This window comes from Dioscorea cayenensis, chromosome 10 (assembly GCF_009730915.1).
Source record: "Dioscorea cayenensis subsp. rotundata cultivar TDr96_F1 chromosome 10, TDr96_F1_v2_PseudoChromosome.rev07_lg8_w22 25.fasta, whole genome shotgun sequence".
Classification (NCBI taxonomy): domain Eukaryota; kingdom Viridiplantae; phylum Streptophyta; class Magnoliopsida; order Dioscoreales; family Dioscoreaceae; genus Dioscorea; species Dioscorea cayenensis.
The window spans coordinates 9,953,822-9,972,224 of record NC_052480.1 but is presented as its reverse complement, the minus strand read 5'-3'; positions in this window follow the sequence as shown (position 1 = coordinate 9,972,224).

Below are 18,403 nucleotides of genomic sequence, written 5' to 3'. Positions count from 1 at the left end.
CAATGAGGTTTTGGACTTGAACTAGCTTACATTATATATATAGGTCTTTACCAGTACATGCAAAACCTCACAAATCTAAAAACAACAATGTTTAATTAATCTCAACTTGTCCTTAATATCGGCAATGTTGAAAACATTAATCTTATAATTTATAGAGTTAAGATGACCAAATTGATCAAGAAAATAGATTTTATATTTTATCTTCTTGTATTTGCAAGAATGGGAGAAAGTTGCTCTTTTGGAAATTTTTTTATTTGATAATTATCAAGTCTTTTCTATGAAAAATAATTAAAAAAGAATGTTTAGTAATTAGAGCTAATATAATAAACATCATAAAATTTCCTTTCTTGATCAAGTAAAAAGCATGTTTAAATTAATGGCTCTAGATAAGATCAATCTCATGTCTGACTATGAACAAATCTTGAAGGGTGTTTTTGCAATCATACCCTCATAAAACTTGTAAATACATGTTATATCTACCATTTTATGTCTTTTTAAACTAACTATATATATAGTAGTATTAGTATGAATTAGTCTTAATGTCAGCAAATGAAGTTTATACAATTCCCATGATTTAAGTATCTACATTACTATTTAGCGTCTCTAAACTATGTAATACTCTGAACTTTTTTAGCATTAGACCACCTTTTCATGAGCTGCTTATAATTAAAAAAGTTGAATGAAGATGCTTTGAAGCCTAACAATGTTAGGTATCGAGTTCTTAATGTATCACTATATATGTATAGTTTTATAAGCATTATCAAGTCTAATGATGTTGGTTAAAGCTTAATTATGATCAAAGATAACTCATATGAACAAGCAATAAAATTTAAACTGCCCAACATAGGCTCCAACCTCCCTACTGCCCAACATATGTTATTAATTATTAGGCACCTCCTCCCCTATGTAAACACTTACAAAGATCTAAGACTACTCAAAACACACCCAAAACAACGAGATATGTTCATTCATCTCTTCTAAGGTACATACATATGTTTGTGTACATGCATATGTAGTTGTATGTTTTTAAAAAGCATATATGATGGTTAGTTTAGAACTGAAATTATAGAGTGTGTTTAATTAATTATATTGTGAAATACATATTAAAGGTTTAAAATGAGTCATTTTCAGTTAAAATAAACCAATAACCCATGAGCTAAACATGCAATATTTCACTATTTTTTTTACTTGCCAACAACAAATGAATATTTCCTAGACAATGAAATCATTTGTCACACCTTTGGTTTGCATTATGTTCCCATAATAACCCCTTTTTGTTGTTTTTTTTATAAATTATATTATTAACAAAGTGTAAAATTAATCCCTACGATTCACACGAAACCTAAACCCATAACTTTAATTTCAAATGCATTTATTTTGAGAAAGTTATCTCATACTTACAACAAGTTGTGTGGCATGACCAACCTTGAGTATGCCATACTCTTTTTTGTGTGCGGATAAAGCATTCTTTTAGTATCGCCTCTCTACCTAATTCCTCTTATGGTACTCTGTCCCAATTTTTGGACCTCTTGCCTCTTTTTCAATTTTTGTACATGCACTAGGGGCAAAATGCTCGTTTTGCACTAGTGTCATCTTTCCATGACTGCACAGTAGGTTGTGTGTGAAAACTAGCTAAAAACCAGGGGCAAAACGGTCTTTTGGACTCATTCATTTTTATTTTCTATTAGAGGGTCATTTTGGTAATTTTAGTTTTTTTTAAAAAATCTGAAATTGAATGGATAAAGAAGCAACGTGGCTCTCTTGCTCTTATTCACTTCTTACCTCTTTATTTCCCATTTTTTTTCTTTTCCTTCATTTTGGCCGAACCATTGATTTTAAAAAATTTTCGTCGGCGAGCTATCTCGGCGAACCAACACTTCTATTCTCTTCCTCTCATTCTCCTAAGCTTGGCAAGGCTTTGATTCAAGGTTTTCTCCTTGTATTTTTTTCGTATTTAATTATTTTTGAAAATCCTTGAAACCATAGAAATTAACCTTGGTTTGAGTTGTTTTTGGACTCAAATCCAAGCCCTCTATCTTGTGATTCATTTGTGTGTATATTTGTGAAAAATTTCGCGATTTGGAGTTGTAAATCATCGATAAACCATCAATTAAGGCCGATTTTACTATAGCAAATTCGCGGGTAACTGTAGCAATTTTCGAAAAGACTGTAGCACCAGAAAACCTTGGCCTTTTCTTGTATTTCTTTGGTCCAAATCGAAGCCCTTCTTCATTGGAACTCATTGGAACTTGTTTTACTTTGAATAGAGGTCGTTTGGGTCCAAAATGACGCCGTTATTACCTAACACTTAGAGTAACATGTTCGACATGTAACCTTGCATTCGCATGCATTTTAGTTTCCATTCTAGTATTCATTAGTTCTTGGATTCTTTGTTTGACTCTAGGTGGCGAAGCTTCCTCCCAAGGGAAGGAAATTGCCTACCTGTGAGCGTGTCTCAAGGCGAGACGACGGGTTTTGTGAGTGGTTTAATTGTTAATTGCATAGATTTAATAAGAGTATGATAGCATTTCTTTATATGTGTTATATCATGAATTTGATGCTAAACCAAATTTCATTTGCTATATATATATATATGGATATTTTGAGTATGGAGTTATTTTGGCATAGATGATTCCAGTATACTTATACATATGTATTTTGAAAGATACATATTTACGTGTATATGTATGCATATTTTACATGCAAAGCAACATGGATTGATGTGTATTTCCGTATTTAAGCATCGTATGCTTGATTCCTCGAGTTGGAATCGGAAAAGAATTGCACTAAGGCATTCAGATTTTGATGGCGACAGTGGACTTTTGTCCAATACTGCAGTGTGGGGTTCCACGGTCAGGCCTAATGGGAGGCAGTGTGGTCAACCTTGAGTTTACCCTAGTCAAGAGGTGCGCAGAGCCATTGACAGGGAATTCTTATATATGAGAAACCCTAGGTCACCACACGGGAATCTCAGTGGCCAACACCAAGGAAGGCAGTATTGTGAATTTTAAAAGTTTTAAAACACCTTGGTGGTCCTGTAGCAAGTCGCGGCCACGATTAACTTGGGAATTGTTTGAGGCCAGCCTGTATTTTGAGCGGTGCTCAATGTGTTGGAAAATGTTATTTACTTGTACTATTTTTGAATTATTGTATTAACTGTTAATTTGTTGAATACCTGGATCTACTCTTATATGTTATTATTATTGTGGTAATTACTATTTGGAATGCTTTACTACTCTGTTATATCTATGTTATCACCACTCACTGGGTAACATCTGTTACTAAGTACTCTCTGTTCTTCTTTCTCAGTCTGCGACGTTAGATTGGGTTGTGCTGGGCAGGCAGTAAGGTGACCTACTCTTTTTCTCCTTGTTTAGGTTAGAGCAGTGTGCATGTAAATTTTATGGATCCACTAGACTTGACTCTTGTGTATTGTTCTTGTATTTGTATTTTTCTGGTTGTATTTGGAACCCTGGCTGGTTCTGTAGTGGAGGTTGTCACCCTCTTCATTTCATTGTGGTAGTGGGTATGTTTTGTGCCTTACGATGACTAGGAGGTAGGATGTTGTAGGGTCCACTCCTTGTTGTCATGGCGGTTGCCACATGGCCGGCTAGGATCGGGGCATGACACCTCTGCCTAAAGAAAAACATATTAAAGAAAAGTTAAAAGTTAAGGTAAATTATAAACAATAATATTAATGGAATTTACATGAATTAGGGGCATTGCTAGTCTATGGCGGTTCACAGTAGTATTGACAGATCCACCATGGTAAACAACAGTGGAGGATCTTCAAATTTCTGTCCTATTCAGTTTGTTCTTTTCACTTTTTCTCTTGAACTCATCTAATTCCCAATGCCTCTTTAAACCTTCCCAAAACCTCAAGACCCATCAATGGAAATAGAGCCTTGTAAAGATTATGTGCAAGATACAAATTTTTCTTCAACCATTCACTCGCCTCATGGCTTAAATGCGGCATGATTGAAGATTCATGTTATGCAAGTTATTTTTTCTCAAAGTTGACATACATAATTAAAAAGCATGAATGAATTTAATTGTTTAAATGATATTTACCCTAAAAGCAATGAATATCCTTTGCCTCACATCTTTGGGCACTTTCCCCCATCCGGTCCTTGGCTCTATATAGTAACCTTTGACCAATTCATGGATTATTCTCTTAACTTCATAATCTCTTGAAAAACCATGATATGAAAACACTTTAAGTAAAATGGAGAACAATACTTAAAAAAATTAAACACAAAATTATAAAATTATTATAACATAGAATTTTACTCACATAATTAAGCTATCTAGGGTGATAACCTTGGGGGCCCAGTGCTCACAGACTCATTAGAGGGGCCCTCCATTTCTATCTGTTGGTCCTCAGTGGCATGAGCAAAAGTCTCAACATATAGTACTGGAGGGCTTTGTGCAATTGGTGCAACGATTGAAGGTTGTGGAATTGGTGTCGATGGAGCCATTGTTGTTGTTACTTGAATATTTGGATGTATACAAGGAAGCATTCCCAAATCTGCAGATGTATTAGATACTATAGTGGGGTTAGCAGATGTTTGATGAATATTTGGGGTGCATCGGCCTTGCCCAGATGTGGATTGACCACCACTACTCGATGTTGATCGACCACTAGATCTACGCCTAGATTGACCCTATCCTGATGCTACAATAAAGTAGTCTTGAATGGTAAAACTAAAACAACAACTTGGACAATAATGAGATAAGTATACAAATATAAATAGTTAGCTTTGATCTAATAATTATATAACTTTGAAAAAAAAGGGTAGCCATTATAAATGATAGTCAAATCTGATGTTGTGCCAAAATATTGAAAGCGATCCAGCATTCTTCAAGTGAAACTATCGGTCCACCTACATAGAAGCACAAATGTAAATATAAATGTTAAACTTAAGTATGTGTTGCATCTCTACAAAGTAATTATTTTGATAAAACATTTGACAATATTAAATTTTTATGGTGAAACTACAAAGAAAACTTATATTCAACACAAATGTATAATAGCCAATTTGAAAAACAAAAATATAGGTTCATATAGAAAAGAGATAAAACAAGTTCATAGTGCATAACGTATTAAAAATCATGTTCATCATCATCATCATCATCAGATTGTTCATTTTCTTCATCATCTGTCAATTCATCTTCATCGTCCTGCTCAGTCTCTACCTCTGATATGGGTTATAACATATCAGATAAGTCAACAACAAGTCGTATGCCTTGTGGGTCAAACAAATGAGGCATTTCTTCCATAAAATTGACTCCTGTTAAGGATTGAATTTCCACCATTTGATATGCAAATCCATCCTTTTCTAGCCAAGTTGCCTCAACCATTCTCTTAGCTTTGTTCTTAGACACAGCCAACCAGTCAACCTTATTCTTCTTTGTGCTTGGGTAGTCAACGTAGTTTACTTGAATAGCTTGTTGTGCTAACACAATTGATCATACTTTGGATAAATCCTTTTTATAATTAATATCGACCAACTTATATATCGGATGAACCTTAGTGCCATTTATTGGGTCAACCAATGTTCACTCAAAAAGAATGACATAATTCTATTTACTACCATGATACTCAAATTTGACTATATCTTCAAGTAAACCATAGAAATTAGTAGATGAACCATCAGCATTGGTCCCTTGTACACAAACATCACTATTTTTGGTGGCCTTCTCCATGCCATGTGTGACAGTATGAAAGTTATAACCATTAATGAGATATCTCGGCCATGTTGTTGCTTTCTTAGATGGGCCCCAAGCCATGCTCTGCAAGAGAGGATCCGTGACTTGATTGATCTCATTTGCAACCTACATCCCAAAAATTATTTCATGAAATTCTTCATTAATTTTTTATGTAGTTTCAACATATTCGAATCATTACTTACAAAACTTTCAAACCACATTCGGAAATGCTTGTCAATTGCCTTATCAATAGCATTAGCGGTGTTACCTTGCAAATAGTTGAAAGATATCCTACGGATATGAAGTGAACTAATCGTTAAATATTTAACATGTTGTATGATTATACATATTAATAATTAATAATAGCTTACTTGTAATATGGTTGTACATCTGGGCAATTTTGCAATATGTATGTATGTACTACATGTAGCTCATTTTCTGATACCCACCTAAGCTTTGGATGACCCTGAACTCGACCAATGTAGTTGAATATGAAGGAAGGTGGGAAAATGTCATTACTCACACCCTCATGATATCGCTGCAATCTCCTTCTGCTACATGATATGTGAGGTTCAAAGTAATGCTACATATATATATATATATATATATATATACATAGATTTAAACATACGACATCCATATTTCTCTTAAATCAAATAAAATTTTTATAATATTAAAAAAATGTGAGGTTACTAATCAATGGCAAGCAAAAAAGATCAAATGAAATGAAAAAGGTATAATATTTTCTTTTTTTCTTTTTCAGATTGAAGAGCTTTGGATCAGAAATTCCACCAATTAGTCAAAATGAACACTTTAAATAACACCAGATCAAGCAAAATCCATCAACAACCATCCATAAATCCATGATCCAAGCTTAAAAGAAAGGAGAATGCTAGAGAGGAGGGAAGATTAGATGGAATTATTACTTGGGCAGAGAGGATCTGGAGGTCGATCTTGGCAAGGTGCTTGAGGTGCTCCTTAAAATCTTGCTGAAGCTATGAATGGATCCTTGGAGGTGGCAGCATGCAAGACTACGACATCACGACTGCGTCATTAACTATGATGTTGCCACCAGATAGCATGCAAACGCCACGACTGCGTCATCACCGCTGGAGACTTCAAGGACGTGAGATCCATGCTCGTTGGGACTGTCACAGGTGACAATGATGGGGGCTTTGACTTGTTCTTAGACCCCGCTGATGGCCACGGGGGGCTGTGAGTCGGTGCCACCGAGGTTGAAGGATCGTCGGCAGCGCTAGCTTCTGTTCTTGTTACCTTGTCGGATGGGCTATTGGGTTGATCTGTAGGCAGTGGTGGGCGGAGAAAAGGATGGAGTAAGTGAGATGGCGCCAGAGGTTAAGCTCAGGAGGTTATACTCACGAGATGTTGGAAGACAAGGTTGCTGAAGAAGATAAGGTTGGGATTTGGCGGTCAGTGAAGATAGTGTGAAATTTTGAGTGAGTTGGGAAAACTGTTTTTCCCCCATATTGAAAAGCCTTATATTATTATTATTAAATATATATTTATTTCTTAATTTTTAATTTTTAAAATAAATTTGAAAGTATTATAATTCTTTAATTTATTAATTTATTATAATTCTAACATATAAATATTATCACAATTATATAAAAAAATAATATTGAAATTTAAACCGGTTCTCTGATGATACTAAGCTATACATTTTAGTTTTTTCATATATAAATATAAAACTTAGTTTACAAAAAAAAAAAGACTCTTTAAATTTGGCTCCCCAGCATCTCACTAATAATACAATCAATCTCTTGATTAAAACTTAAATTTAACATCGACAAACTAAATAGCACAATGTCTAAAATTATTATTATTATGATTATTATTATTATTATTATTATTATTATTATAAAAACAAAAATAATCATACTTGGGAATATATGATATTATTATACGTTTATTATTATTATTAAAATGAAAATAATCCTACTTACAAACATATGATATGAATATATAATTAATGCCCCATCCCTAACATTTATGATTTCAAATTTTCTAACCAATGCAATCCTTATCCACCAAAATTGTTAATAACTACGATTATTGATTCATAAAAACAACACTCTATTCCAAGATCAACTTTAAAATTAAGATAAATTAAGATAAGATAATAAGATAATTGTTCACACACCTCACAAGGAAAACACACCACTCTATTATAACAAAACTGATAATGACAGCATGATAGCTACTCACATGCCTTACAACTTTACTCCATTTAACGCCTATTGGATCACCTTGCATGGTTCCTTTGCTAACGCCAGCACAATGTTGAAGAACTGCTTGATCGTCATTATAAGTCGTCGCCATATCTTCATGTACTCCATACCGCTTGCACAGTTGTAGCATGTGTTGTGGTTCAATATGGTACCTTTCCATGTAGATGTCTTCCAGGTCTGATGCTATGATTGTGTTGAATTCTCTGGTGTTCATGCTCACCATCAAGTGAGTTTGTGGCACTAAGACATGTGCTTGAGCTCTCTCCTATCCGACAGGTTCCAGACTGGGTTGATCCATCAGTGCGGGGCTTAAGGAACCATGTGACATATCGCCTCGCACGGTTTAGTAAATAATAAAATGTTAATATAAAAAATTATTATAAAAAGGGTATAATTATTATAAATATAGAATATCATGTGTATGCATAATTAAATTATGCAAGAAAAATTCTCATATATGTTTGTGAAGCATATTAGAGAGTTACTAAGAAAATATTATGAAAGCATATAAATTTAAGTATTTTTTTTATTGTGTGTATGTATTTATTATAAATAGAGTATAATTATTATAAATATAGAATATCATGTGTATGCATAATTAAATTATGCAACAAAATTCTCATATATCTTCGTCAAGCATAGTAGAGAGTTCCTAAGAAAATATTATGCAAGAAAAAAATTAAGTTTTTTTTAATGTGGGTACGTAACTATTATAAAAAGAGTATAAATATTATGTAATTATTATAAATAAAGTATAATTATTATAAATATAGAATATCACGTGTATGCGTAATTAAATTATGCAACAAAATTTAACCTTATCTAATTTTAAATTATAATATAAAAAATTAAGTGTTTTTTTATTGTGGGTGAGTAATTATTATGAATAGAGTACAATTATTATGTAATTATTATAAATATAGAGTAACATTAAGTTTTTGGTACGGTTTTGGGTTTACTGTGCAAAAACTCGTGCCAAAGAAAGAGACGGTGTGTTTCTCACAGTTTTTAACACGGCCAAGACTAAACGGTGTAAAAACCCATGCCAAATGCTATGTACTCTATTGTCATGGTTTTTGGCACGGTGTAGGCTTAGCCGTGCCAAAAATCGTGACAACAAAAGGGTTAATATGTTTGTCACAGTTTTTTGCACGGCCAAGCCTACACTGTGCCAAAAATGGTGCCAAATGTCATGTACTCCATTGTCACGGTTTTTGGCATGATTTTGGTTTTGCCATGCCAAAAACCGTGACAAAGAAAATGTTGATGCATTTGTCACGGTTTTTGGCACGGCCAAGCCTAAACCGTGCCAAATACAGTACCAAATGCCATGCATTCTATTGTCACAGTTTTTGGCATGGTTTTGGTTTTTTCCGTGTCAAAAACCGTAATAAAGAAAGATATGGTGTGTTTGTCACGATTTTTGGCACGACCAAGCTAAATTTTAACAAAAACCATGCCAAATGTCATGTACCCTATTGTCATGGTTTTTAGCACGGTTTAGGCTTGGTTGTGCCAAAAATAGTGACAAAAGGGTTGATGTGTTTGTCACAGTTTTTTACACAGACAAGCCTACATCATGCCAAAACTGGTGCCAAATATTGGCATGGTTTTTTGTTTTCCCATGCCAAAAACCATGACAAAGAAAGGGTTGATGTGTTTGTTACAGTTTTTGGCACGGCCAAACCTAAACCGTGCCAAAACCCATGCCAAATGCTATGTACTCCATTATCATGGTTTTTGCTTGGCCGTGACAAAAACCGTGTCAAATAATGGGATGATGTGTTTGTCACGGTTTTTGCCACAGTTTTGGCATAGGTTTTTGTCTAAATTTTAGATGAAAACATAAATGGTGCTAAATACCATGACAAAATTATCACAATTTAGTGACCGTGTCAAATACCATAACAACTTTGCCACTACCTTTGAGTTTGAGGTCAACTTCCATGACAAATTTGGCATGAAATAAAAACCATGCCAAATAAATCGTGCCAAATTCATGTTTTTCTTGTAGTGTTTATACATTAATGAAAAACAATAAATCATTTTTTTCTTATTTTCTAAAGCTGCATAATTTGTATAAAGATATTATTATTACGTACTTACCATTTATTTATCCTATAAATATATTTCCTCATGATTTTTAAGGAACAACATAACGGGGAGGCATCCTTTGGAGCCTCACTCACCGAAATAACTAGCTGGTGGATTAGTGGAGTTTTGTCATTTGAACCAAATGAAACCTAGCTATACAAAGATACTATTATGTTTACCTATATATTGGTCAACAAAATCACTCAAGACTAGGGAGCACGTCAGAAGGTTGTGACATGTGTAGGCGAGACAGGTGCGAAAGGAAGATAAGCCAATTGAAGGAGAAGTTTAGCTAGGTGGATGGATAAGGTATCGGCCTAGATCTCTCAGGAGTGGAAAGGCTAGGATTTGTCAAAGTTATTCGGAATTTCTCTCGGAGTGTTCTTCCTTTCAATAAGCTTGATCTTGGTAGGGTGAGGATTTGTTGAGTCAACCTCCATTTTGTGGGGCTTAACCAACAAGTGGGACCCATCTCTAAATAAAATAAAAAAATCTAAGCTATGTTAACAGTGGAACTCATGAAGGTATGATTGAAATTTCACATGGGGTTAAAAACTCTCATTTGTTTAGATGTGAGATGTTTGTGATGATTATTGCATTGAGAGAGGGGCCCATCTCTAAATAAAATAAAAATCGAAGCTATGTTAACAGTGGAACTCATGAAGGTATGATTGAAATTTCACATGGGGTTAAAAACTCTCATTTGTTTAGATGTGAGATGTTTGTGATGATTATTGCATTGAGAGAGAGAGAGAGAGAGAGAGAGAGAGAGAGAGAGAGAGAGAGAGCGATCAGTAGAAAACCAAGTGAAGAAGAAGGAAAGGTGTGAGTTAGGGCAAGAAGATCAGACAACAATACTACGCCGGATCTCACTCAAATTCTGAATGGAGGACCCTTGCAAGTAACTCTACCAATTGGTTAGGTTTGATCTTTCCTTTGATCATTACTTGATGTTTATTTGATATCCATGATATGATGATGATGATGATGATGCTTGTATAATTGACACTCTCTTAGTTTATGTTTGTTGGCCATTGGGCTTGTAATCCTCTAGTGAGCTAGAGAGAACTCTTGTAATCCTTTGTTGACATAGTGGAAAGGATTATTAAGGTGGTGTTTATTTGGATGTAATTCTAAATGCAGTGTACTTCCAATTACAATGTAACTGGAAATACTTGGTTTTCAAAATATAGTGCAGTCAAATCTTGTGTTTGGTTGGGTGTAACTAGAATTACTGTATTATAAGATTTTTTGTTTATTTGGAAGGATTTGTAAATTTGAAATTGGAAAACACATGTGTATAAGTGTATGTTATGTGTGTATAAATGCACATCTATGTACATGTATATCAGTATATATCTATATAAGTGTATGTATATATGTGTATATATGAATATATGCATATAAATACTTATATGTATGTGAGTATATGTATATGTAAACATACTATGTATAGGTATTTGTATATATGTAGAAGTGTATATATGTATATGTATGTATATATGTATATGTAAACATACCTATGTATGTTTATATAAAATATATATGTATGTATATGTATATATATGTGTATATATATGCATATGCATATGTGTATGTGTGTATATATTTCTGTATATGTATATATATATGTATATGCATTAATATATATATGTATACACACACACACACACACACACACACACATATATATATATATATATAGTGTATGTATATGTATATATACACACACATATATATACATCACCTAAGGATTTTCAACTCCCTGGATTTTGATTTACGCCCAATTTGGGCATAAAACCAAACCCCTCATTGAATGTAATTTGATTTATATGAGTTTTAAGAATAGTGTGAAATAAACCAAGTAACTCAAGTTACATATAACTCCAAATTCCTCTAAACAAACACTACCTTAGGGTCCCGTGGTTTTTCACCCCTTGATTGATGGGATTTTCCACACTAAATTGTGTGTCTTTGAGTTTTGTTATTGTTTGATACTTCTATTGTATTGATTAGATAAAAGTTTTGTACTCAAAGTGGAGAAGAGCAAGAAGATCTAGAAAATTCAGAGGGAGCACGGTTTGCTACAGTGACCATGCTTAGACCGTGTTTATTCCAGAACCTAAATTTTCTTCTGGTGCTACAGTCCAAGTGCTACTGTATATTTTCTACAATGTCAGAGCAACAGTAACAATGGTATAGTGCCAAGTTCACAGGAGTGCTTCAAACCGTGATTTTCTCGGGATAGAGTTTGGTTTTAAAACTCTACTTCCTATGCTATAGTAATAGTGCTACAATAACAATACACGTTGTTTCAGTACCCATGCTTGCTACAATACACGTGATTTACTTGTATATCTAAATTTCTATGAACTTTGTATTGAAGACTTGGTAGTTGTATTTCCCTTGAGATCTATAGCTTGAATACTTAATTCAACAACTATTGAGTAGTTCTTAAGGCTTCGAATGTTTTTTATAGAATGGAATGAAGGAGTATTTCATAGAATTGGTTAGATCGGACAAACAATTCTTGCAAATTCTCTTGTGATTCATGTTAGATTTATTATTTATAACAAATAAAAAAAAGTCATAATACATAAGGATTAATCGGCAGAATAATTATAAATATAAAATATTGCATTATTTTAACAATATTTATTTAAATTTACTAAACATACATGAAGAAAATAGATGTAATAAAAACATGTATGCTATTTTTGATAAACTTTAAAAAATGTTATTTAAGATAGAATTGTTTCTATTCTGGTTTTTATAATAATGTGTGAGCGCCACCCCTATTTGATCCTAGCCATTGATTTTTATGTTTTAAGTTTTTTGAAACCCTAGCCACCGCTTTGCCTACTTTTGATTTAGTCTCGCCGTTTAAGAAAAAAAATAATTGAGATCTACTCCCTTGTCACAATGTGATTCCATCGACGAAAACAAGGAACTCACCTCCTTGGGTGCTTGATTTCAAGTGTTTGAGGTAAGATCCGGATTTATTTTTGTTTATACTCTTTCTTATGCTTGTTTGTGACATGATTCTAGCTAAGCTTAGGGTTTGGTGAGAATGTTGAATTGTTTTCTTTGAGGATAAGATTTCAGAAATTTTCTGTTAACATAGCAAAGATCCCTCTTTAATTTTGGGAGACCTAGAGATAGAATTTGGAAGAGATCAAAATAGAAAATTTGTAGATTAAGGTCTTATTTAGCTTACTGCTAAATTTTAGAATTTTTGTAGCCTTGATCATTTTTTATTTATTTCATGATTTCAAGTTCTTATTTAGATTCATATTTATATAATAAAGTTGTAGAAGATGACTTTATTTTTGTCTCTGGAAAATTTTAGAATTTTTACCCCTTTAATTTGTGAGATATGATTAGAGTTTTATAGATGTTCTCAATGGCATTTCTGCAAGAAGCATGAAGATTAATCATATAATTTGAAGATCTTAAAAGTTGAATCAAGGTTCATGTTTAATATTAAAGTTTTATATATTGATGTTACCTAAAGACCGGAAAATATTCAGATTGTATATGCCTGTATTTTATGAGATATGATTTTGTTAATAAACTATCTCGGATGGGATGTCTGTGCCGAACATCATCATTGATGGGTATTTTTAATGGTCATAAAGATTGAATTGGGTAAGGTGAAAAGTAGAAACGATATTTATTATTAAGTTATCTGATTGTCCATAAAATATCTCTAATTTTGGAGTTGTATATTGAGATATATGCATGTTTAAAAGGGGTATGTCAAAATTGCAAGTATGCAGGAATAGTCGGGCATTCAAATAAATGTTATGCATTGAGTATTACTCTAAACCATGTGAATTTTGGATATGTCATAGCCTTGACAGTCTAATATCTTTAGAATTTATAATTTGGTTATTTGGGAAAAGATAGACAAACTTATGTCTGATTTAGTACTCATGGGTCATAATAGATTTTTAATATGACTTTTAGAGTGGTTCAATGCTATTAGACCCTTGAAATTAACCAATATTTAGGAGAGAAAAGTGATAGCTTGTTCTTTTGCATTTGTATCCTTCTTTTAATTTGTATTGCTTGTGTTAAATAAATATGTTTTTTGATATCCTTAGAAATTATTCTAAAATTTAGGGTGTTCTGAGAAAAGTTGTTCAATTTGGGATTTGGAGTTTTTGGGCATTAATCAGGTAAGTACACACCTATAAATTATATTATATATATATATATATATATATCCTGAAAATTTTGGATTTTTTGGACTTCTGAAAGTTTTGAAAAAAAAAGTTATGCAATTATTACAATTATTATTGATACCTTTGGACATTTGATATATAACTATTTAAACATTATTATTGTTTTTATTTATCTAATCATTTTATGTAAAAAATTTTACGCAGAATGATGTAGGTTTTAATAAATTATTTTCTTTTTGAGTTATTTAATTATGTATTATTTGAATACATTCTTAAATATTTAGTTTTGAAATAATTGGATATATTTTTATTGAAAATGGGATCATCTAAATTTCAGTATTTCGACTTTGTCAAAAGTTTTGGACAGGAAATATTTTGATACAATACTCTTGGTCTCCAAATTAACTTTGCAATAACTCTGTCAGTGGGGTTAAACACTGTCCATGTCGATATGTACTCTGATATAGAAACTATAATTTCCCACCGCTTTTCGTCGATGAAGAATAACGGCCTCTGATAATGCTGATATGTAACTCCGAGGGTAAATATATGAATTCTATTATTTTGTTTTGGCAATAATTGTTTAGGGAACCTATATGCTCAGTTTTTAACATTGTGTTTATTTGAAATAAATTTGATTTCTGATTGTTAATTTTGATAAATTATGATTTTTGTAAATGAACCATAAATTTTTAGTGGGTGCTTATTGGTTTGTCAAGCTCATAAATGTTGTTGATATCTCTTTTTAGATCAGGAGTAGAGTTGAGTTGCGGATAGCTTAGTAGAGATTGTTGGAAGTCGCCGAATAATTAGCATGTAATAAGTCCCGTTTATTGTGGACCTACGTTTTATTTGAATATGTTTGTATTGTTTTTGCAAAACACATAGTCTGTTTTTTTGTTCTATTTTGGATGAGGTTTTTGAAGCTTTGTATGTCTACTTGGTTTTGGCCTTATAGGTCTACGGTCGTTTGTCGACGTCCTAAGTCCACTGAGCCGGATTCGGGGTGTGACATAATGAATTAGTGATTTAGCTAAAATTTTGATTGATATGGTTTTTTGTTTAGTCGAGAAGGATAAAACTTGGGCTTTTTTATTTTCTTTCTTTATGAGATAAATAATATTTTTAGAGTGTTTAAATAATAGTATTGAACATAACATTGGAATTAGTCACCAACGTACAATAATTTGTTATTTTAGATATATCTAACCTAATATTTGATTTTACTAAAAAAAAAATACTAAAAATAAACATCTAAAACAATATCAAAATAAATGTGCTTACATGAGTGGAGGAAAATAACTAAAATATTAAAGTACATATTGAAAGAAATTGTAATAAAGTAGCACAGCTAACATATTGTCAACAAAAAATAATAATTTTAAAAATACTGTAATTAGACAAATCAAGACATTGTGTGCCCGAATCACAAATAAATGCATTTAACATGATAGCTATTAAAAAAAATTAATAATTAAAAACATAGTGAGTATTTTATAAATTAGCATATTTTGTATGAATCCTTTAAAAAAATCAGGGCAATTAATTTGATTCTTCTTAGGAGAAAAATAAATAATAGAAAGGCAGATATATTGTAAATTAGCACATCTAATATATATGAGCCTTGCCACAAATGAGTGCATCATGATATCTATTTTCAAAAAAATTAGTTTTTAAAAAATCACATATTATACAAATGAGGACAATTATAAATGAGCCATGAAATTTTGGCCAATACAATATGGCAACACATCTTCCCCACTAAATAAGTTCCTCCACATATTTTATGTAAATTATGCGCTAATTTTAATAGATTTTTTATTAAAAAAAAATCCTTTCTTTGGAAATTAAATACTCATCATTGAAGTAATTTTTTTAAGAATGCTTACATTTTTCATTTCCTTCATTATTTCATGATATTGTTATATATTTCGTTCAATATTGTATATTTTGATTTATTATACTTTTTTAGTCATTGTATTTGTTAAAATTTGTTTTATTTCCAAGAACCCATAAATTTTAATTTTATTCTCTAAAAAAATTTTATTTAGAGGTTTATATAGGAAAATAAGTTTGTATTATCCAAACTTCATAGTAAACTAAATAGAAAAATCGTATATATATATTGGAAGTATATATTGTATATATTAAGAAAAGGCATTTTCAATTATGACTCATATCTTAGCCGCCCATATCGTCGTTAAAAAAGAACAAAAGAATTTCTAGGTAAAAATTTTCTAAGAAGATAAAATATTAAAGATTGAAGAAATATGCTAAGATAATTTCATAAATGAGGGAAATATTATTCTTAATAATAATAATAATAATAATAATAATAATAATAATAATAATAATAATAATATTATTATTATTATTATTATTATTATTATTATTATTATTATTATTATTATTTTTGAAAAACTTTAAATGCGTCATGAGTTGAAATTGAGAAAAATAACGAAAAATTAAAACTTTACAAATGAAAATTTAAATCAATCATCCTTAACTGACTCACAACTAATTTTTTTAAAATTAAACAACATTTTGTTTTTGTTTTTGTTTTTTTTATTTAAACATGTTAAACCTTAAATATATTATATTGAGAAATTGTTCAAATAATCCCCCATACTTCACTATATCCATAAAAAAACCCCTAATTTTGACGTATCCCCAAAAGCATCTTCAATGATCATCGGCATAATTTCTTAGTCCAACTGGTTGTTAATGGTGTGAAATTGTGTGTGAATTTACTAAGCTACCCTTGAAGCATTATCCAATTTCAAAGCATTAGGGCTATCATAACAGTCAAGTCGTTGCCCATCCCAAGGAATGAAAGAAACTTAGGGCTCATCTTCTTCTCCACCAGTTCATCTTCTTCTCCACCGGCCTTAGTTGTTGCTATCCACGCCCGAAAAAAGACACTTGAGTTTCCCCTGTGCCGGAGCCTGCCTTTGGTGATTGAAGCCACGCTTCAACGCGACGTATAGGAGAGTTGATCTGTCCCCAAACCTGATAGGATAGACGCCTAGTAAGACCCAAGCGGGCAACCTTTTTGGTTATCAATTGGAAGAACTCATGTTGTTATGCTTTAATTTGTGCATGAGTTTGATAAGTATTCCGGATATATTATTAGTTGCATTCTTGTTCAATTATTGTGAGTGAAGTGCTAGTCTTGATTCATGGACTGTTACAGAAAAAATTATAGACAGTTATATGATAAATCGAATTTTATTTTTAATTCAGACATATTCTTTCAATTATAATGCTTACCTGTTTTACATTCAAATTTTGTATCCATCAAGGCGTTATTGATTGTCATCGTGGAGAAATGTTATAGATTATGTGAAGAATCAAGTAATGTATTACATCTGGAGAGTAAATCTTATAATACCATTCTATGCACAACTGACTCCTTCTTGTTGTGAATTAAACTTCGAAACAATCCTATTTCAATGTTTGTTCTATTCCGTTTTTCATCATTATTTTGTATATATGTACAATATAGTTCAGTTATTGGAAAATTCGAACCAATGCATTTACTATTATTTCAATTTGAAAATTTGGTTGGACCATTATATTTTTGGTGTATATATGGAATCAATGCATCTTGTCATGTTGTCAACACCAAATATGTCCTTTACCCATAAATGCATGCTCACTATATAACATGAATTGTTGTGAAGCTCACTTTGGTCTATAATGCAGTGCTTGCGCTGTCTACCTTGTGCTTGAATATGTTTACTAACTTGAAATGATTTGCTTGTGCAGTCCCACATTATGGCAAGTGGTTCCGAGAATCTTGTGAATGGACGATGTTATTTAGCACCGCTTGTAGGCACCATACATGAATTGAGAGACAAGATGACTCGAAGGCACTGGGATATACTGAAGCGAACACTGTTTAGCCATTTGATGGACATTAAACCCATTGTCTAAGAGTGTAATATACTAGACTCTTTGATGTAAGTGTTCAACGAATGTACGAGAACATTTAAACTTAGGGAGAGCCATCTACATTTTAGGGCTGAGGATGTCTCCCTTTTACTCAGCCTAAAGTGCGAAGGCATTGCTATAGAGTTTAAGAGGAAAAAGGAACACTGCAGGCTGGAAGAGGAATACTTCACAAAAAGTGTAGACAAAAACAAGGATTGTTTGGTGAGGGTA